Source organism: Silene latifolia, chromosome 6 (genome assembly GCF_048544455.1).
Source record: "Silene latifolia isolate original U9 population chromosome 6, ASM4854445v1, whole genome shotgun sequence".
Taxonomy (NCBI): Eukaryota; Viridiplantae; Streptophyta; class Magnoliopsida; order Caryophyllales; family Caryophyllaceae; genus Silene; species Silene latifolia.
Genome location: NC_133531.1, coordinates 61,402,205 through 61,424,541, shown reverse-complemented (window position 1 = coordinate 61,424,541; position 22,337 = coordinate 61,402,205). Strand labels below are relative to the sequence as shown.

The window sequence follows — 22,337 nt, the reverse complement described above, 5'->3', positions numbered from 1 at the left end:
CTGGCTATGGCTTCCTCAACCTGTTGGAACATAGTGAGCATAGTGGCAGCACTGAACACAAACACTCCGTCTGAGGGATCTTTCTCCAAAGAATTCACCTCGTCATCAACTGGCAGGATGAGGTGTGAGCAGTCTAGAGTTGGCTCATCGTCGGAGATAGCATGGATTCCCAGAGGGTTCGTTTTGTTGTTTGGCTTAGTCGGTGGGGGTAAAGGCAAATCTCCTTTCTCAATCATGTCTTGGATGATGTGCTTGAGTTTGAAGCAGGTTTCGGTATCATGCCCTTTCCCTTGATGGTACTGACAGTAGGCATTAGGGTTCCAGAACCGGGACTTCTTGGCATCGGTCGGATCCGGGCTGGGTTCGATCGGTTGTAACTTCCCCTGGTCCATGAGCCTCTTCAGAGCACTTGCATAAGTCGACCCTATGTTGGTGAACACTCTCTGGGGGCTCTCAGTTCTCTTAGCAGATGGTTCAACGAGGTTAACCTCATCGATCTTGTTTGTTTGGCCGTAGGGACGGGATCCGGTTCAGGTGGATCCTTGGTAGCCTCTGCCAATGGTCTTGGCCAAGACACCCTTTCGGAGGTCATCTTCAATACGTGTCCCCAAAATTTGCAGGTCTTGGAAGGTCTTAATATTCTGATACCTCAGTAGGTTGGCCTAAACTGGGCGGAGATTGTTGACGAATTTTTCCACCAAAGTTGATTCACTCGGCTTACTAACCAATTGAGTACTCACCCTCCTCCAACGGGTTAAGAACTCGGTGAACCCTTCCTTATCGTTCTGGGTTAGAACCTCAAGAGTACGTGTATTGGCTTGGATTTCAACATTGTCGGCATATTGTTTAGCAAACTCAACTGCGACCTCATCCCAAGTAGTAAGGTTTTTCGGATCAAGGGAGTAGTACCATTGGCGAGGGATCGGTTCCAAGGAGGATGGGAAGATCCGAGTAAAAAGCTCCTGTTTGACCCCTTTAATGGCCATGTAGTCTTTGAAAGCACGGATATGATTGAGTGGGTCCTCCACTCTATTGAATTTAGGCACATCAGTTAGGGTAAAGTTGTCAGGTAATTGATCCCCAACAGGTTCGAACCTTCGGTTGTTGTCAAGATGGATATTGTTGCCCCGGGCTAGGAGCTGTTCTTCCAAGAGCTTTAGCCTCTTCTCAGTTTCAGTTAGAGGTGGAGTATTATGTTCTCCAGTTTTCTTGTTTTCCAGGGCGTCGATACGGGTCTCGACGCGATCCATGGTGACCTTAAGAGCGGTAAGCAGGCTGGCTAGCTTATCAGTCGTGACATCTCTGTTGTTATCATTATTGTTGGATGAAGCTGAAGACGTGGCCATGGCTCTGAGGCAGAAAAACGGCTCACATTACAACTCAATCCGACACGGTTCAAAGACTGAATGCAGACAACGCAAAGGACGAGACAAAGATCAGACTCAACAAGACGAGGATGACCGTGTGTGGCTCCTCCGTGCTGACTCGATTTATGACGTGACGGTGTTGACCAAACTTTTGACACATGCCCAACATAACGGCGCGACGCCATTGGACGGGTCTCGTGGTGAGACGACTCATAAGTAAAGACCCATAAGTACGTTTGCTTCGACTCGATAGACACGAGGCGGAATTGGAATGGTGGACTGAAGTTTTCGAAAATAGAAATTTTGAAAAAGATTCATTTGTCGCTTTATGGACGGCTTCCGAAGATAGAGATCTCCGCAAATCGGTTAATTGAAGGGGTTGTCTTAAGTTTATTTGCAAAAGACGGTTTTTGAGTTTGAGTCGGCTCGGAAAACAATGTATTGTTTCCCAAGACGGTTGTTTGAAATTCAAAATTGCATGTTTTGAAAATCGAGATTGAAATGTTTGAGGAGGTCTCGGGGACGGTGCATGGTCCTCGGGATCTCGAAAGTGTCTCGAGAAAAGGGTGTGTGCTTTCCTCGGATTTTGAAAGAGCCATTGTCGGCGCGAAACGGGTTAAAATCCGTGTCTAGACGCGGCGATTATAACGGCGTAAAAATGTGATTTGAAATGGTTGTGAAAAAACGGGTTTGAAAATCGTCATTACGACGGCCTAGAAAGGCGTGTTGAAATGGTTATAAAAAACCGGGTTTGAAAATCATCATAACGACGGCCTAGAAAGGCGTGTTGAACTGGTTATAAAAAACCAGGTTTGAAAATCGTCATTACGACGGCCTAGAAAGGCGTGTAACGGTCGACGAAAGACCGAGGTTTGAAACGGCCATTATAACGGCGCAAAAGGTGATTTTGAAAGTTTTGAAAATGACACGGAAGGACTTATGATCAAGTAGCACATAAGCACTCACAGTTCATTATATTATGCATTATGCTGACACGGGTTTTGGCTTAAGAGGGTGGGTTACACACCAAGCAATCAAACCCCGATTTGCGAGAGGGATACCAATCCAAACAAAATGTGTAAGGAGGGTGCCCTAGCCTCGTGCTCGAAAGTGATGAAAGCTCTTTGACGAAACAGAAATGTGTAACTTCAATGGCATGCTTGACTCAATCGGGATTCGAAACGTGGGGATGAGAAAACTCACGCCGACGAGACAAGCCAATTGGTCAAAAAGGGTTAGGTTATGGGCCCGGACAAGGAACCCGACCGTGACCGTAATATCAATTAATGCATTCCAACCAAGACCTCGTTCGAGTCTCACCATCTAGGGATCACAAAGACGTAAGTGTCCTAGTTATCCCCAGCGGAGTCGCCAATCTGTAGACATGGGCCACGTCTCGGTCCGTGGATTTGGGGGTCCACCCGCTGGTCCGTAGTCACGGGCCACCTGCACCCCAGGCCAATCTGTGGACATGCAGCGGTCTTTTGAAAGCCACGCTCGGCGGCGTAAAAATGCTTTCGACCGGATCGTTTTAGATCGGTCGGTTTCGTCTCGGTAAGGGTCTCGAAACGATTAGAGATGTTCGGAGTCGCCACCAAGCATTTGTGGGATGCGTGGAACCCGTTCGAATTCCACTTTATACCTCGGTCAAATCGAAGCACAAAGCAGCGTTTGACATAGGTACTAAAGATAAGGAAATCGTCCCTCTTTAGCATCCTATCTCTAGAATGACTCTCGTACGCCCTGGATAAAGCCGTCCACTATCCAAAGTTTCTGAGTAAGAGGTGAAGGTATGTATTGGGAAGCCCTTTAATCAGACACCCAATCCCGCTCGCGTTAGCGGCCTCTACAGATCGATCATGGTTGGTTGAATGCAAAAGTTGATAAAACGGTTTAAATGCATGAATGCGCATCCAATAATTTAAACCTAACATGTGAGAGCTTCCTAGGTTGATTTAATCCAAGTATCAAGTATAAGATGTCGGGTTGGATTAATGGTTGATTTGCATGCAAGACGGAAATTAAACATCCATTTACCGTATTAGGTTTATGGTGCATAACATGATCCATTTGTCTTAGTATTTTGGAAACATGATTTTGAATGAGTAATAGTCATCTGATCCATCCTGTATCCGGGCTAACCGGAGTCGGGATCGTCCTAGACTAATGCTGGAAGGGAACAGGTCCTGTACCAAACGGCTACATGAGGCGCGAGCCAACCGGCGGTGTAAGGGACCTCTCCCTGGTTTTGAAAATGAGAAAAGGAGGGCCTGTTTAGGCGCGGGTTAGCCCACGGTTTATGTGCCGTGTTCTGACTTTTTAGAAAACGTTATAAAACGTGTTGAAAATGGGTATTTGAACCCGGTTTGATTTGAAGGGGTCGTTTAGACCACATTTGTTGATTTGAAGAACTAGATTCGAATAATCATCATTATTTTGATAATATTCGGTGTCGGGTTCGATTTGACAAACTTGACGTGAATAGTTTTGAAAATAATTATGGACTAATTGTTTTAAGTCCATTTGAATGTAATTAGTCGATACTCATCATCGTACCCGGGTTAAAATCCGGCATGGTATGTAGAACCAAGGATGTCTTTGTGTTGGTGACTAATATGTTTGTTTTTAGAAATGTAAAGAAATGAAATAAAAGGTTTTAAAATACCTTTTAAATGTTATTAACCAAATATTATCACCGAAAAACGGATTTAACCGTCATGGTATGAGGAACCAAGGGTGAAAAATGTTTTATGGTTAAAACAAATAACATGAAAGAAAAAGGGTTTGAAAATATTTGAAATGGTGAAAACCGATTACAAATATGAAAATGGATTAAAGGGAAATGACGAGAACAAACACGGTTGATCTCTGACGTGGACACCCCGTTTAGGCGCGGGCTAGCCGGCTAGCCAAAGGGCTTCTGTCTCAGGCCAAAAATCAGTTTTGGCTCGTTTATTCCATGTTTTGGTTCAGGTTATGCACGTTTTAGCATGTTATGGTCATGAAACAAATGAAAACATAATAAAAGAGGATTTTTAGAGCCTCATACTTACATGTTTGGTTATGGCGAGTGACCGACGTAAGTGTAACAACTTGTTTGATCGAAAAAAACTCGGTTTAAAACCGTTTTGGTAAATAAAAAGAGTGTTTTAATATTAGTGATGGTGTAGTGGTCGAAATGGTCGGTCAAGTGATTTAATGCACGATGACGGTACCAAACAATGTGTAAGGCTTGTATTTACGATCTGTAGGTCGTAAATACGCGTCGGATTGTGACTTAAGAAGTCGAGTTGAGAATTTTAAGGGAGAAAAGAGGGGGCGGACACTCGCGTAAGTCTCAAATGGGTGGCATTTGAGGGGTATTTATAGGAGAATGAGTGGTTGTGTGAGTTTTGAGCGACGTGGCCACCTGGGCTGCTCAAAGAGGTGCGAGCCACGTCGCGGTTCTTCGAGGTGAGTTGTCGTTTTCACAACAAACGCAATCATAATTTGTTCTATCCTAGGTTTTGTAGTCACATGTTTGGTACTTGACCAACATGAATCCGGGAAAACTTAAGGTAGAAGATTTGAAATGTTTTGTTTTTGGTGGTTGACTCGGTTTGACTCGTTGTTGGAGTCGGGATTTGAATTTTTAAGTCGGTTTTTGGTCCGGTGTCGGTTTTGACTCTAGTTAGTGTCATTGCGACCCCGTCGTCGTGCATTAAACACTCCAGGTATTTTTGAAATTTTTTAAAATGTTTTATTTTCGAAATCGTTTTAAGTTTTCCGACGTAAAGTTGTACACAAACTGTCGATCAAACGCCGCGATTCCAAAACATGTTATAGTCCGATAATCATAGGGTATTTATTGGAGTCTCAGCAGATACTGGGTATCTACAGCGTATATGTACCTCGGGGATGACAACATTGATGAGGTTGTCAGGCCATTGCACATAAGAACTTAGGGATTCTTTCAAATAAGTGACCTACTCATTAGGAAAAGGTACTTTTACTTCCCCATACTCGTATTTATATAATTGGGACACTTCCACTTTCCTGCATTTGTCACGAAGGGGTACACCATGAACCTTAACTTGTTGAAGCGAGTTGTAAGCGAACACGTATCCCTTGGCAACAACAACTTTCTCTTGCCCCTGTAAATAGAACAGACGACAAGCCACTTTGCAATCGCCCTTCCCGACAGCTTTAATCAATTAGTACACATACATTCACTACCTTTAATAAATTTCATAAGTAAAAAATGTGTATGATATGAATAATTATAAACTAGCAGTTATTACCTTTTTCGGTGTTAAGAAGAACGTCTGATCATCAACTACCTCAATCTCATTTTGTGTCATGGCCTTCCTGGCTCCCTCTTCCTCTTCAACTGCCTGATATTGATCCTTAGGTCCCACCTTAGTCTCCTTTGCCATTTCCTTCCCTCTTGCCATGTCCTCCTCAGCTTCTTTTGTACATTAACACTTGCCCATATAACACGTACTGATTTTCCAAATCATAAAACACATTGTATATAAGACATAAATATTATTACCTCTTTTTCTCCTCCTCATCCTCCTCCTCCTCTACTTCCTTTATGACTTCTTGAACCATATCCAACTCTTCTTCTGATGGCTTTTCCCCAGTTTCCAACATTCTCAACATCAACCTGGCAATTTTCTGTAGCTTTATAGTAGAAATTAATGTCAACATATATAGTTATAAATTACGTTGGTTCAAAATCATCAACACTCATCATCCTTCGAGTAGTTTTCCCAAAATACTTAGTGATACCAACATGCGTCGATACCCCTCTCACACGACCTAGATGCTCTGCTTTGTCGATTGCCCTAGAAATAATGTCATCACGTCCTTGAGGCTTCCATTTTCCTTTCTGTACCTCATTCTCATAGATCCTCTACATACACAAAAAACCATTAAGCAACTAAATTTTATTTAAACTCACAATTATATAACTCCGACCACCAGTTTGACGTAGGAGTGACATATTAAGTCAAACTTACAATTTTCTTTTTGATGTCCTTATCATATTCAATTTTCGTCTTTTCGTTCTTAGGAGTGTGACCTTCTACCCAAGCGTCGTGACGACTGAATTTTCCAAGCTTTGCCTACAATTCATTCATCACATTGATATCCTCTCAAAATATGTATGATTAATATGAACATATAAAACATTGGACTAAAACACCTAATATTCTAATACTATAAGAATTATGTACTTACAAGATTCGTCTTAATCAATCTAAACCCACCTCGAGAGCCGTAAAAGATGGTCTTTTTCTTTGAAATGCTCGTCTTGTTGCTCTCACTCATAGCCTTCATCAAATAAATTGTATCAAGAAACGTAAGCATGACCAAACACTAAACTAAGTATACTTCTTTACTTATTTTTATTAAGTTATCTTAAACTTGTCAGACTTCCTATAAGCGATATAACTATCCCAATGGTCTTGACTGACATACGGTTAATTCTTTGTTGGTGGTTTCTTGTTCATCTCCCCGGTTTCCTTGTTGAACAAGTGGTTCTCAGCAATCTTTAACTTCCAAGAACAAAGGGCTTCCCCTGTCTTTTTTTTAAGGTACTTATCATACTTTTCGGGGACGACGTAAGCTAACTTCATATGTGATGAGAATAGTTGGTACAAGTGTTTCGGCTAATACACATATCGAGTAGTAACTTAATTTCAGCTAAAACATTTATTATTGTATATACATACCTTTATTCTGTTTATTAGCATGGTGTTCCGTATTTTGCTCAATTCACTAATACGCGGCGTGCCGAGAGGCACATACTATCTTACACAACAACCAATCCAACTCGCAAAATACCCAACATTCTCACCATATGGCAGCCCCATATCTTTATCGCATTGTAAAGGATTAAGCATCTTTGAATTTATTGCTTCTAGGGAAACCCTGTGGCGCATTCGAGCCCCAGTCTGTTGCAAATTATTCTCATCACCTGAGTCGTCGCCTGACACATTTCCATCGTTTCTTTTTCGCTTTTCGACCATATCTAAAGAAGAAATTAATAAACAAATAAAAACAATATATACTTATAATAACAAACAAATCTCTAGAAAGGAGGATTTATTACTTCTTTAAAGAGGAGAATCCGAGTTGATCTGGCGGCGGCAATGGCGATGACAACGATGCTGCGACGACGATGGGGTAGGCTGGTGGTTGAGAAGAAGCTTAGTGTTTGAGGATATTATGTGGGGGCAGGGGAGGCTCGGACTATATATATGTGTGAATAATACAACACTTGCAAGACCTTGTTTAATGGAAAGTAATAAACACGGTATAAGAAAAACCGTTGTATTTTGTTTCCAAACAGACAACGGTTTTTTTTGAAACCGTAATTGATTAGTATTATCTACAACGGGTTAGAAATAACCGTTGTCTTAAAGATTTTCATTTTGTTTGATTTTCCCGCCAATAAATAAATCCCCAAATACAACCACCCACCTGTCGCCTCACTGCTCGGCTGTCTGTCGTCCACCGCCGGCCTCCTCCTTATCCACTTGGAGTCCATGATCAACCTGCCGCCTGCCAGTATTGGGAAGTTAATTTTCCCCAAATTCGATTATTTTGCATTTGAGTGATTGAATATTGATCGATAAATTAAATGCATTATCTTCTTCATTTCACAAAAATATAACTTCTCCATCACACTTGTTCTTCCAATTTTTGATACTTGTTCTTCCAGTTTTCCATAAACCCTAAAAAATTCAAGATGCTAGCCCTCGTTAATGACTTGATGTCGACCAAGATCAGATTCAAACACCGGTCGATTAAGTCTAAGTTCTTTAATAAAAGGTAATTAATCAAACAATCAATCTATTTTTTCCTAATTTTATTTCCCTTTTTTCGGTGAAAATGTTTTATTGATTTGTAAAATTGTGATTTATTTTTTTAGAAGGAAGAAATTGTTGTTAAGCATGTGAAAGAGGATGACCATGAAGATGACGATGATGATGAAAATATTGCTCTTGGTAATAATTATATTAATTTTAAAGTTTCAGATAGTTCCTTTGAATTACCTCATGTTAGTATTGTTTGTTATAACTGTCGGATTTTAGATTTAATTTTATTCGTCTAAGTTGTGAGAAGTATTTTAATTAGAGATAAACAAATGATTTAGATAGAATAACTATTATTGAATCGAAGTAGTTGAGTTTTGATTTAATTTGCCTTTGATATGAGATGTTTAAGCTGTTTGGCGGAATGATTTTCGACTCGTACTAAGATTTTGAGTACGAAGTTTAAGCTGTTTGGCGGAAAGAATTTTCTCCTCCATGAAGTATGTGAATAATTATTTGTGAGATAGTATGAGTAATGAACTTTTGAATAGTTTTTTAGTCCCTTATATGAAGAGATTTTTCTACACAAGTTAGTGATGATGATGTTATTAGGCGCTTTTAGACATGACTCCTCGTTAGACACGGGCGTACCGGCTGCCATCGGGGAGTGTTTGCGGCCTCGCAGCTCCCTGCGTCTGTACTTGGAGACGGCGATCGAACCGGTTTCGTACCTGGGCGAGCGTTTAGTTCGTCAGTGCTTCACCGAGACTTTCGCCGTGCCGGTTGACCCGCCTAGGGTGTTGTTCCAGGAGTCGACCCCCGATGAGGTTGAGGAGCACCTTCACGGCCAGGGAGGTGAGGAGCTGCTATTACGGGATGCCGAATACGACACCTTCCGGTTGTCGAGGCTCGCTTGGTACCCGATCGAGGTATATTTTTCTCTTGTTCTTTTGTTTTAATTGCCTCTCTTAATAAGAGGGTTTGTCATCTTTGATGTGGATCCAAATGGTAGGGAGTCGACCTGCTGATGCGGACTCAGCCCCCAGCTTTCCCGACGGAGACCACTTTTCAGGGGCCAGATGGCGAGGAGCTGCAGTTGCGCTTACGGGAGCCCGCGGCAGCCGAGGTGACCGATGCTGGAATGGAGTGGAGGTTGATCGTTCTGAGGGTGAGTTCCTGATTTGAACATTTTCCTCAATCACACTTTGCCTTACATTGTATTGAAGGACATTTTTTGTTTTGTAGGTGACGACTGTTAGTCACCAGGACTTGTGGCGGATGGCTAACTGCTGGAGGGCGCTTGCTGGTGACCTGGCTGCGAGGGAGGCTTGGCTTTCTCAGGTACTTTTGTGTGCTGTTTTTGTGTATTTTGTGTTGTATTTCACGTTTTTAGATCTTGAGGATCTGGTATTGTGTTTTGTAGGGTACTGCGGATCCGGCGGAGCTTGCTCAGGTCCGTGCTGAGTTGGAGGCAGCCAGGTCGACGATCGAGGGCCAGGAGCTGGGGATCATCCGTCGGGGCCAGGATTTGAGGCGTCGTGAGGACGAGCTGTAGAGCCGAGACGCGGAGAGTGTCTCTCTTAGGGCTCAGTTAGCTGCGGCGGAGGAGCTTCGCGTCGTGATGGAGCAGGAGACGCTGGAGAGTTCTCCGGAGAGGGAACCTGAGCAGGTGGTGGTGTCTGCATTGGCGGCGACTCCTAGTGAGACCAGACTGGTCCGATGGGAGACGTTGAGCAGTTGTTGTAGTTTGTCCGTGTGTTGGACTCTTGTCTGTACATGTTTACATTTTGCGTGAGGCGGTTTGTATATATGTGTTTTTGGATTGTGGTTTATTTTGTGATTTTTTGGCTTTTTTGTGTTGTGTTTCGGTGGAGCGCTGTCGGCTGTTGATTCTCCTTTTGCTTTGCACCAGTTCCTGCATCGTTAGTGTAGAAAACGGGCAACATGTAGCACGTATGCATAAAAGTAAACATGTAAAAGTGTTTGAACAAAAATTAACCAAGATGACTTGGAGTTAAAATTTGAAGTTTGAAATGAATTTTGAAAATTTGCGACGAGTCGTCACGTTCGGAATTTCAAAAGGAATTGATTTGAAAATTTGAGCAATTAACTCGTGTCGTGAATTAAATTGCATCGAAATTATTAAAATTGATTTGCGACTCGAAAAATTCAAACTCAAACCGTCAGGATGAATTTTAGAAATAGATTTTTACGAGTATATTTGATTTTTGATTTTTGAGGTCAGGACTCGAATTTATGGGTGCTTGAATTTTGAGGAAAACTGACGTCGTGTTATCAATTTTCGATTTTGATTTTTGATGGAAAATCGCGAAAAAGCGAAAAAAATTTCGGACTTTCGGCTGACATGGAAACGATCCGTTGCGGATCGGGGCGACTAGCCCTTCCCCCCTTAAAAAAAGAAAGAAAAATCCGTATGTTTAAAGCTGCGTCATGGAAACCGTGTCGGATTTCGTAAAACGCGAAAACAAGGAAATGTGAGTGTGAGGAAACACAAAAATGCCCTGAATCATCCCGAAGAGGCGCGAGCTTCCTGGCGGGAGGTTTGAGGTGTCAGGAGAAAACACAAGTTGAAAGAGACAAGTCAACAGCGGGGATCCTGGGGAAGCATCAAAGAGGCGCGAGCCTCCTGGCAATGTAAGCCAGCTTTCCTCCTTTTCTGAAAAACGCGCTGATCATTTTGTATAAATAGGGACGTTTGCGCTTTATTGTTTCATCATCCGAAACACAAAATCATCTCTACAAAACCTCTTCTTCTTCCACAAAAATATTTCATGGACGCTTTTGAGAACGCATTGCGACAATGGTGCCGGGATTTGTCGCCTCCCGAAAAGTATCAACTCGTTTGCATGGGAGTTGGTCAATTGTTGGTGCTTCGTCAAGTCAAGGTGCAACCTTCATTTCTTGAAACATGTTCTCGGTTTTGGGATTCGAAACACCATGTTTTAGTTTTCCCGAAAGGCTAAATTTGCCCTCTTGCCGAAGGAGTTGGAGCCATTGGTGGGTGGCCGGGTTGTGTTCCGGGGCTTCCCCCGACTCGGTTGTGCTACAAGGAGAAATCCCGTTCCATGTTGGGCTTGTCAACAAGCCAAATCAACTTCCTTCTTGCTCCTCATGGTGTGGATATGTCGGCTCTTATCAACATCTTTTCAAATCGATTGGATGCTAATGTTTCGGAAGTGGCTAGGAGAAGGGCTCTTGCCTTTTGTCTTGTCCATGTGTACCTCTTTGTTGATGTTTTGAAGAAGGAGGGGCCAAAATGTTATGGTAGCATGACCCTTATTCATGTGATTGAGCAAATGGAGCATGGTAGAGATTCATCATGGTTGGTGCTTGGGGAGATCATCCAAGCTTTGGACAAGGAAGGCTCTTGTGGAGAAGCTCCCTCTTTCGGATCCCCAAGGATCCTCCAAGTGTGGCTATTGGAAAGGCTAAGGTATGTAGAGCCTCCGGTTGATTCTTCTTCTTATTCCTTCTGTCACCTTACCATGAGGAAGAAGTTGTACCCCGACAGTTTTGCTTCTACCGAGGCTTATTAGGCCTCAAGATTGGCGGAGGAGGGTGGTCCTCATATCCGTTGGGTGGTGCCGTGGTTGCACTTGAGGTCCTTCACGGGGTTGCCCGCTTCGGGTTCTAGTCCTCGTTCTTTGATGGTGGTGGGTTTGAAGGTTGTTTCCTTCATTTATCCCCAAAGGCTCATGAGGCAAATGGGGCGTCAACAAAAGGTGCCCGCTCAAGATACTCTTGTCCAAGAGAATGTTTTCCCGAACTCCGAGCTTGTGGAGATCTTCAAAAGGTGGTGGGCCAATCGGCCACTTTGGGAGGTACCAAACCCCGTTGCCACGACATGGGTGACTCCCGCTTATGTCAAGTGGTCAAGAGCTCCGTCCTTGGAAGAGAGATCTAAATTTCGTAAGGACGAGGTTGTGGACTTGAAGTATCGAGAGGTTGGCAAGGCCAACCGTGCCTTCTTTGAAGAGTATGCTGATGTAGTTACCCCTGATGTGATGAGGCCACCGAAGAGGAGGAGTTCCGGCCCCAAGAATATGGTGGGTCGTGCATTGGCTCTTTTTGGGTCGAACATGGGGTCTTGTGCTAGACCGGAGGCCGTTGCCGTCTTAGATCCGTTGGGGATCCGTTCCGAAGAGGAAGTCCATGCTAGGCGGGCTAACAAGAAGAACAAGGGGAAGATGTACCCCGAAGGAAGAGGCAAGGGTAAAATGGAAGAGTGAAGACCTCCATTACCCGTTTTATTATTATGTTGTAGTAGTGTTGTGAGTTTTTATTATGTTGTACTAGCTAGTTATTGTGCGTTTTGTGCTAGTTTTATTATGTGAGGTGTTTTAGTTGGCACCTTAGCTTTTGACAAGTTCTTGACTCGTCGAGCTTTATTTGTTGTTGAAATTGTAATCCCTCCCATTATTAATTAAATAAGAGGATTGCCCGTGCCGAAAATTGTGAACGCTTGTTTCTTCCGTCCGTTTGGTAAAGGCAATTCAATTTGAATCGTCCTAAACATTTGCACTTGGGAAAGTGGAGTTTTGTGGGAAGGGAGAAAGGCTTATTTTGTATTTTTGTGGGAAAGGGAATGGTTTTCCCTTTTTTTGTTGGGGATATTTTTTGTATGTGGGAATGGTTGTATTTGATTGTGGGAATGGTTGTATCCTTCTTGTGTAAGAAAGGACTGCCTACGTATTTACCTGAATAGGTGAAATCAAACCATGATCGTAGTTCGAAATGTTTTGTAAATTTGATTGGGTTTTGTGGTTTTATCCCTCATGCATAAGAGGGACTGCCTACGTATCCACCTGAAGAGGTGAAATCAAACCATGCTCGTAGTTCAGGGGGTTTTTTGTTTTAGTGCAAATGGATGTTGCCTTTGACAGATCAAAGGGCATTCGAAACGGGCAAGGTGCCGCAGCTTAGACTCGATAAAACATGCAATTTCAAATCAGAACACGCTGAGGAACTTGACTTGAAAAGGGGTCGAGGTGGTTGCTAGTTGTAGAACTAGGCTTGGATCGTTGGTTGCTATGGTTCAAGGGTAGTATTTCTTGAGTTGGTCGGGTTTGTAAAATCCTCCCCATCTAGGTCACTCAGTCTCACCACGCCCCCCGAAATTACTTTCTTGACCAGGTATGGCCCGACCCAGTTGGGTTTGAATTTTCCCCTCGGATCGACGGGCAATGGTGCTCGAACTGATTAGAGGACCAAGTCGCCCTCCTGAATGTTCCTGGGTTTAACCTTCTTGTTGAATGCCCGTTGTATACGTCGTTGATGTGACCATAATTAGCGCATATTTAGCCCCCGAATTAGCCTTGTTCCCATGCTTTTTAGTGCATATTTGGGTCATTTCTTATCTTTAGTTCTTTGTTTTGCATATTCTTTGAGATTTTGATCCCTTTGTAGGAAAGGAGTAAGAATCTTGCATTTTCATGGCAAAACGAGACTAAATTGATCGAATTCAATGACCAAGCATCAAGGAGAGACAAGATTAGAAGGCCTTTGTACATATTATAGTAGAAGAGCAATGTTGAGAAAGGATCCTTGAGTCCCCAAGGAAATCCCCAAGGAATTTATGAAGAAAAGGGAAGAAAAGAAGAAGATATGTTGCTGAGTGACAATCCGAGCGGATTGTCACCAATCCGTCCGTCCCGCAGTTGCACAATCCGTGCGGCTTTGCACGAATCCGCTCGGATTCCACCTCCACAATCCGCCCGGATTCCCTTGAATCCGCTCGGATTCCAATGCCAGATTCCGCCCGTCCCGACCTTATTCCGCCCGGATTCCAGCACAGCACGATTTCCTCTTCTCCAACCTACAAAGAAAGAAGCCCTTCTCTCGAAAAATACCGGCTCCTCCTTGCTCAATCTAAAAAGTGTAATTACTAGTTTAGCCCTTAGTTAACCCTAATGCATCCTCCCTAATTTCCACTATAAATACCCCATTAGTCTAATTAGAGGAGTATGTTCTTCTTATCAATAATTAGTGTAGTTAATATCAATCAAATCTCTCTCTAATATTGTAATCAAGTATTAATCAAGTTTTAATCCAAGTTTTAGTTCTTTAATCTCTCTTTTGTTCATCCTTTATTTTAGGTAATTGAAGATTATTTGGGTTATTGTTGGGAGATTGACAACCTCTCAATCAAGCATTCAAGTACTTCTTTTATCTTTGCTTTATTATTGGAATCATTAGTAGGTATAATCTCTTAATCCCTTTTTAATTATTGTTAATTACTTTCATTTATTCATCATGTTTCATATTGTTGGTATGATTGACAACCTTGCTAGCATGATCAACATGATAATGAGTGAGTAGTCTCTTAGCTAGGGTTAAATGGGTGATTAGGGGAAACCAACATGGGGAATGATTTATGCTTAAATTAATATGCTTTCATGTTTTATTTGCTTGCTTGTTTTGATCTCAACTCATGCACATGTTATATTTGATGAAATGCTAAGCCTATGAATCCTTTCATTTACTATCATCTTCTATCTTTTCAATGAGACTTGTAAGACATAACCCAACTCGAGTCTCATTAGACCATGCATGTTGTTGAGTAGGGAAGATTAAGTCGACTTGTAGGTGTTGTATAATCTAATCGATTCGGCTCCGGGACCCAAACTTTCCTAGGATTGTAAGATATAACCCAACTCAATCCATCACAACAATAATTGCTTGCTTATAATTTGAGAACATGTTTGTATGATCATATCCCATGATTCCTCTATGATCCCATGACACCCTAGTGCTTTTAATCAATTGTTTACACCCCTTTAATTCATCTTGCCTGTTTATTTTCATTGTTATTTTAGTTTAGTGACCTTCTACATCAACCCAATTTGTGACACCCCTAAGACATCACTAGTTTCAATAGAAATCTCATTTCAACTCCCGTCCCTTGGGATCCGACCTTTACTTGCCTCTTTACTAATTGTAGAGTTGTTTGTGAAGTTATAAATTGTGTTTTGATTCGACCGTGACCCAACGACCACATCTTAATTTGTGAACACGAAACGGACATCGCATCAAAAATGGCGCCGTTGCCGGGGACGGTGTTTGTTTGATTTAGATTTCTTTTTATTGTTATTAGTTGTGTCTTTCTTCACCTTGGGGAAGTAAAACTCCTCAAGGTTTGTTCTAATTGTTTTCGAGTTGTTTGATATTTTGCATGTCTAGAAGGTTACAAGGTGATTTGTTACCTTTTGACCGTGAAATCGAAAGAACCTTGACGAACAATAGGAGACTTGTTAGGAGGAATTTAAGAGGTATTAGTGAAGTTATTCAACCCACTAGTGAGTTTGTCAATCCTTTCGCAATAGAAGGAGAAGAGAACCCATTACACAATACCCCACAAAATCCACCTACAATGCCTAAATTCTCGTCACACTCCGTACCCACCGAGGAGAATCTACCAAATGGTACTCCTACACCGCAACATCTAACCGGAAATTTTATTGCCAAGTCCGCCTTCATCCAATTAGTTGAGAGGAGCCAATTTGGGGGGATGCCTAGTGAAGACCCTCATTCTCATATGGAAACCTTTTGCGACTATTGTGATGCAATCTCTCAAACGGGCGTGACTCAAGACCAAATTAGATGGGTCTTATTTCCTTTTTCTTTAATCGGCACCGCGAAGCAATGGTTGAAGGGCCTTGATAAGGCCACCCTCGGGATAGATTCTTGGAAGACGTTGGCTCTAACTTTCTACAAAAAATTCTACCCACCAGAAAAGACTAACATGCTAAGAGCTCAAATTACGGGTTTTAAGCAAAGGGATGAAGAGTCTTTGTATGAAGCTTGGGAGCGGTTTAAGGGAATTTGTCGCTCATGTCCTCACCATGGACTTAGCGAATGGTTTTTGGTACAACAATTTTGGAATGGTTTATATGAAGATTCTAGGAACATTCTCAATATGAGATCAAATGGAATGTTCACCGAAGTTGATGACAATCAAACATGGAACAAGATTGAGGAAATGGCGGTCCATAACTCACAATATAGTAGACCTCGCAAGGCTACTAGAGGAGGAAAGCATGAAGTGGACTCCGTTACTCAATTGGGTGCTCAACTTAGTGCCCACATTGACACAATCAACTTGAAGTTTGAACAAGCTATGGCTAGACTTGAGGAAAACTCAAAATCATCAAAGCATCATGTTAATGCCATGACGGCATCCTCATCAATCCCAAGTGGGATATGTGAGAATTGTGGAACTTTGGGACATGACCAAGGTGAATGTAGGGGAACAAATGAACAAGTGAATTCTTTCCAAGCATACAAGAGTGGTACCCCTTATTCCAATTTTTACAATGAAAACACCAAATTCCATCCAAATCTCTCATACAAAAGCCAAAATGTTCAAAACCCTCAAACAACATACACTCCACCAGCCATGAGAAACCAAAATCAAAGACCCTTTTACAATCAAAACCAAGGTTACCAAAATCAAAATCCATACAATCACCAAAATGACCAAGGTTTCGATGTCCAAAAAGCGGTCCTCCAAATGCAAAAGAATCAACAAGAGTTTTTCACTCAAATGCAAAAAGATAGCCAAGCAAAGGAAACCACCATCAACAACATTCTAGCTCACACCAAGATGTTGGAAACACAATTGACTCAACTAGCATCTTCAAGCTCACAAAGACAAAAGGGGCAATTACCACCTCAAAGTAATCCCCCTAAACATGAAACGGTTAGTGCCATTCACTTGAGAAGTGGTACAAGGTATGAAGCACCGAAGAAGCAAGTTGAGGATGAAGTTGTGGAAGCTAGTGAAAAGGAAGAAATTGTGCAAAGCTCCAAAGATGGAGAATCATCAAAAGAAGAAAGTTCAAAGAAAAATGAAGACAAGGCCAAGGAGAAGGAGCCCATTGTGATTAGACTCCCTTTTCCAAGTCGTCAAGCCAAGCCCAAATTTGATGATCAACTTAGAAAGTTCATGGAAATTGTGAAGAATTTGGAAATCTCAATTCCTTTCACGGAATTAATCAATCACGTGCTGGCCTATGCGAAATACATGAAACATATCCTCACAAAGAAGAAGTCGATCCGGAAGCTTGAGACTATCGCCTTCACTAAGGTGAGTAGTGCAATACTTCAAGGGAGTTCACTTCCAAAGTTAAAAGATCCGGGAAGCTTATCAATACCGTGTACCATTGGCGACACAACGATCAACAAAGCCTTATGTGATCTAGGGGCTAGTGTGAGTGTCATGTCGTACTCGGTGAGTAAAAGGTTGGGGATGGGAGAGCTTAAATGCACCAACATCACACTCCAAATGGCTGATAGATCGACGAAGACACCATTAGGGATATGGGAAGATGTCCCCGTGCGAATTGGGAAGTTTTTCATCCCGGTGGACTTTGTCATTGTTGATATGGAGGAAGATTCCAACATTCCAATCATCCTAGGAAGACCTTTCCTACACACCGCGGGTGCGGTGATTGATGTGAAACATGGTGAGCTCACTCTAGAAGTGGGAGATGAAAGCATAACTTTTAATCTTGACAAGACTATGAGAGCTCCTCGTTTGCATGAACCATGTTTCATGATTGATCATTATAGCCGAATGGATGAAAGGAAGAAATCGGAACTCCAATGGAAGAATAAAATTGAAGATGCTCCATTCAAAGAGCAAGTGAATTGTGACAAGGAGAGCTTGCAAAGCTCATCAAAATCAATCAAGGAAGAAGAGGATGGCCTCATTGGCCAAGAGAAGAAATTGGGAGAGTTGTCTCCATCTAAGCAAGAGATTTTCAATGATCAACTTAATGAAGTTTGTGGTCTTTGGGACGACGAATTTGAAGGGATTTTTAATTCCTACATTGGTAATGCCATCGATCAAGACCAACAACAAAGGCCAAGGTCTATTGAAGACCTCTACCATGATAATGAACAAGCCTTTGATTACTTCTTCAAGGTGTTGAGCAACATCAACAACACCTTGGACATGCCCCCTTGACATCTCATCAAGAATGAGAGTTTGGTGGAGTCCTCCCTAAACCACCACTTGTAAATACTTCTAACTCCCTAACTTACATTTCAATTCTTGTATTGCATTTTTGTCATCTTTGGATTTTTATTTACTTTGATCAAGATAATTGTCATGTTTGAGAGAAGTGAGGGAGGGACTAACAATTTCAATTGATGTGTAGTGCTTTACCTTAGTGTGGGGGTGACAATTGTCTAGGCTATCCATGCCTTAGTAGTGCCCCCACAATGAAGAACACAAGACTTGAAGAAAGAATAGAAGAATGGTAAGGGAAATGCCTTGTGCACGGATGGAACTGAATCTGAGTACACAGGGGAAGAATCCGAGCGGATTCCACAGAATCCGCCCGTCTTCAGTAATCCGAGGGTACTGCAGAAAATCCGCCCGTCCTGAACTGAGCTAAATTTTGAAAATTTCTTGACTGTGACTGAATCCGGGCGTCCTGAGCAAGAATCCGCCCGTCTTGAAGAATCCGCCCGTCTTGAAAGAAAGACGTCCGTCTTTGCAGCTGAGGAAAACAAGAAAAATCTCCTGGACTGAAATCCGTCCGTCTTCAGCCAAATCCGCCCGTCCCGTGTCAAGAAAATCCGAGCGTCTTCTTATGAATCCGCCCGTCTTTAGGCGAGTTTTGTAAAGCCCAGAAAGAGCAGAATCCGCACGGATTGGGCAGAATCCGCACGGATTGCCCCTGCAGATTCGAAAATTTCGGTCTTTTTAAAACCCCTCCCACCTTCATTCATTCATTCATTCATTCATAAACACTACCCACAACATCAAAACCCTCATCCTCTCCATCACAAAAACAAAAACCCTCAACAACATTCGCCAAAAACAAATCAAACCATCCTTCCAACAACAAATCAATCACTCCTTCTTCAATAAAAATCCAAACCAAGCACAAAATCTTCAACCTTTGAGTCGATTTTTGATTTCATAAAGGCAAAGCCTTTCACCTTCAAATCGATTTGGGTATACTACAAATTGAAGATTTTTCATTCTTTTCTTGGATAAATCATCAATGGCAAGGACAAAGGGAGCAACAAAGGCAACAAAGGCACTAAAGGCTAAGGCACTCTCACAAAGGCAAAAGGCTCTTCAAACAAAGAAAGCATTGGCTATGGTGGTAGCAACACCAAACTTGGAAGTGCAACAACAACAACAACCTTCTATGGGAGCAACAACACCTTCTACTCCGGAAATCGATCAACTTTTGCATTATCCGGAGGTAACTTTTATTTCCGATACCCATAGAAATACCTTTGTCAAGTTTGCTATGAAGTCATTACAATCCACCAAATTTATATGTGAAGATACCTTAGAAAAATTTGGTGTTCTTGAGCAAACTAGAGCCTTTTTCAATGCCATGGGGTTGAAGAAATTGTTTGAAACAAAGGAATTGACATACCCCTCCCTTACCTTGGAATTTTTGAGTTCTTTGAAAGTCACCAAAGTTGAGAATAGGGAGAATCTCGAGTTTCGTCTAGCTAATGTTAGTAGACGCATTACCTTTAGGGAATTGAGTGAAATTTTGGGTCTTAGTGATGAACCGCGTTATTTTAAGAATTATGGAAAGTATGACCCCGAACCTCTTTGGGAGGCAATCTCCGGGAAGAAATTTTAGGACTTTCATGCGAGTCATGCTCTTTTGGTCCACCATCCGGGCATAAGAGTATGGCACAAGGTCGTGGGAAACACCATAATTGCAAGGAAAGATACCAACCATTTCACCAAACTTGATTTTATTCTCCTTGAATCGGCTTTGAACATTGGAAGAGTACACTCCAAGCCTTACAATTCTTTGAGGCTCTTGGTAGATAGATGGCTCAACATTGATTGTGGGAAGAAGGGCACTACCGTTATTGTCAATGGCGGCCTAGTCACTATCCTAGCTAAGCACTTTGATCCTAACTTCAATAAGGATAACAAGTACAAAGCAAAGGAGGGTGGCCATCTTGTTGATATGCACACTATGATACACAAGTTCAAGTGGGTTGCCCATAACCCCCTTGACACTAAGTATGGATGGCTCACTAGTGAAGCTAGATCGTTCACCTTGCCTTCGAAGATTTGTCGTCTAAGCGTCCACCGGACCAATTATCTACTTCCCCTTTCTAAAGAGGCCGAGTATATTATTCAACAACAAAAGGGTGATCTTGAAATGCCCTCCTCTTCCATTGTCATACCACCTTACCCATTTGAGTATGAAGAGTTCAAGCCGGAAGGAGTTGAAGCTAGAAAAGACTATGTGACTCTTCTCATGCAAGCAATGCACAAGCAAGCCTTTGAAGATCGGAAAAATGCTTACTTGGCTCAATATCCACCCCTCCTACACTTAGCTAGGCAAGGACTACTTGATCCATCTTGTCCTTTGCCTAGTTGGGCGGATAGAGAAGTCCTATTTCCGGGTGCATCTAGGGTCGTTTTGGGTGACAATGAGGTTGTTGGTAATGATGAAGAAGTTGATGATAACATTGATGAAGAAGCAAGTGAAGAAGGAGAAAAGGATGGTGAAGATGATGATGAGGAAGATGAGGAAGAAAGTGAAGAAGCAAATGACAAGGGAAGTGGCAATGTGGCCACTTCTAATGAGGAAAGTGATGGTGATAGCATGATGGAAGATTAGCAAGCCTTAGAGACTCCTACCCTCTCATGGTTTGTCTATTTCTCTCTTTGTTTTAATTATAATTTTGATCATTGTTGGAGTAGTCCTAGCACCATTAGAGGACTCACACCTCGGTACCATTGAGGTGTTCTCATTTTATTGTTCCCATTTTCAAAATCCAAAATGACAAATTAGTTTCATGCATCGCATAGTGTGTGCATGAACTACACCCATCCTTGGACATTAGCAATAGTGTCTCACTCGATTGGGGGAAGTTAATGCATACACAACGGGAGGTAATCTAAATTATCCTCTCCGTCATAACAAAAACCATGCATCATGTAGTGTAGCTTAGTATAGATTGCATTTAGTATAGAAATCATGCATCATCTTTGCATAATTTCCATCATTTTGGCCATTGAGGACAATGCCCATATTAGTGTGGGGATGGGAATTCTAACATTTAACTCTTATTCAAAAATCCAAAAAATTTGAAAAATCTCAAAAATCATAAAAATTTGAAAATTAAAACCCAAAAACATGTTTATTTCCTTTTGTAGTCTTGTATATATTGTCTTGTATATATTGTGTTTGTTCTATCCTTGTTCACATTGATTGACTACGCCACATCCGAGACATGAGGATCATGAAGACCGCATGGTATGATCTTTCCAATCTCTTTTTTCCTCTTTATGTTAATGACTATGTGGCTTTATTTTGATTGATGCGGTATAACAATGTGAACTTAGGACTTGCATTTAGTTTATATGTCATATTAGTTGATAGAATCACTTGCATTAGGATGTTTATATTAGTTGCATCATGGCATGTAGTTGCATGTTAGAAATGTTTTGAAAAATGCCTATTTAGGAACTTTGACAAGAGCAACTAAGCCATTACAAATACTTGTTCAACTTAAGACTTTGCCTACTAGAATGGTTGTAAAACACCCTAGATAGAGTCATACTAGTGTCTTTTGACCCATGACCCAAGGCCTAGTCAAGGGTTTGCATGTGAGTCACCTATCCAACCCCGTGATGCGATGTGGACTTGGTTAACTTGTCTAGGTGACCTTGTTTGACCTTGTGGTAAGGCAACCCAAAAATATTTTCTATCAATAAGCTTGAAGTGCTCATTTCAAAGAAATTTTGTCATGTGGAAGTAATGTAATGCCAAGGAAACCTCAAATGTTATGAATTGTTGAAAGTTGAGAAATTTAAGTTGTTTTGATGGAGGCGTACCACTTCGATATGCTTTGGTGCGGGATCCATTGAATTGGGCCCCCATACGGTTGTGAATTCGGCCGCCCAGAGACAGAGTGACTATCACCCCGAAAAGCTATTGTCTAGAGGTTAACCGGTTGCCTAATAAGCGATTCGCGAAAGCAAAGGACACTAGTCCGGAAGGGACAAACCCCATCTTAAATTTTTGAAATGTGAAAGTGAAATGAGGACAATTTTGAATACTAGTCATATCCACCCGTTGTGAATAAAGATTTGAGCATTTCATTCCCAAAAAGCCTTTTTGACAAGCCACTTGGTCGAGTT

General features: G+C 41.9%; 1 non-coding gene across 1 annotated transcript; it reads right to left on the bottom strand.

Annotated features, from left to right (window-relative positions):
- Positions 1–15,932: 15,932 nt before the first annotated feature.
- LOC141589183 (small nucleolar RNA R71) lies at positions 15,933–16,039 on the bottom strand. The gene has a single exon (XR_012520133.1). It is a non-coding gene; the product is annotated as a small nucleolar RNA R71 (small nucleolar RNA).
- Positions 16,040–22,337: the final 6,298 nt, after the last annotated feature.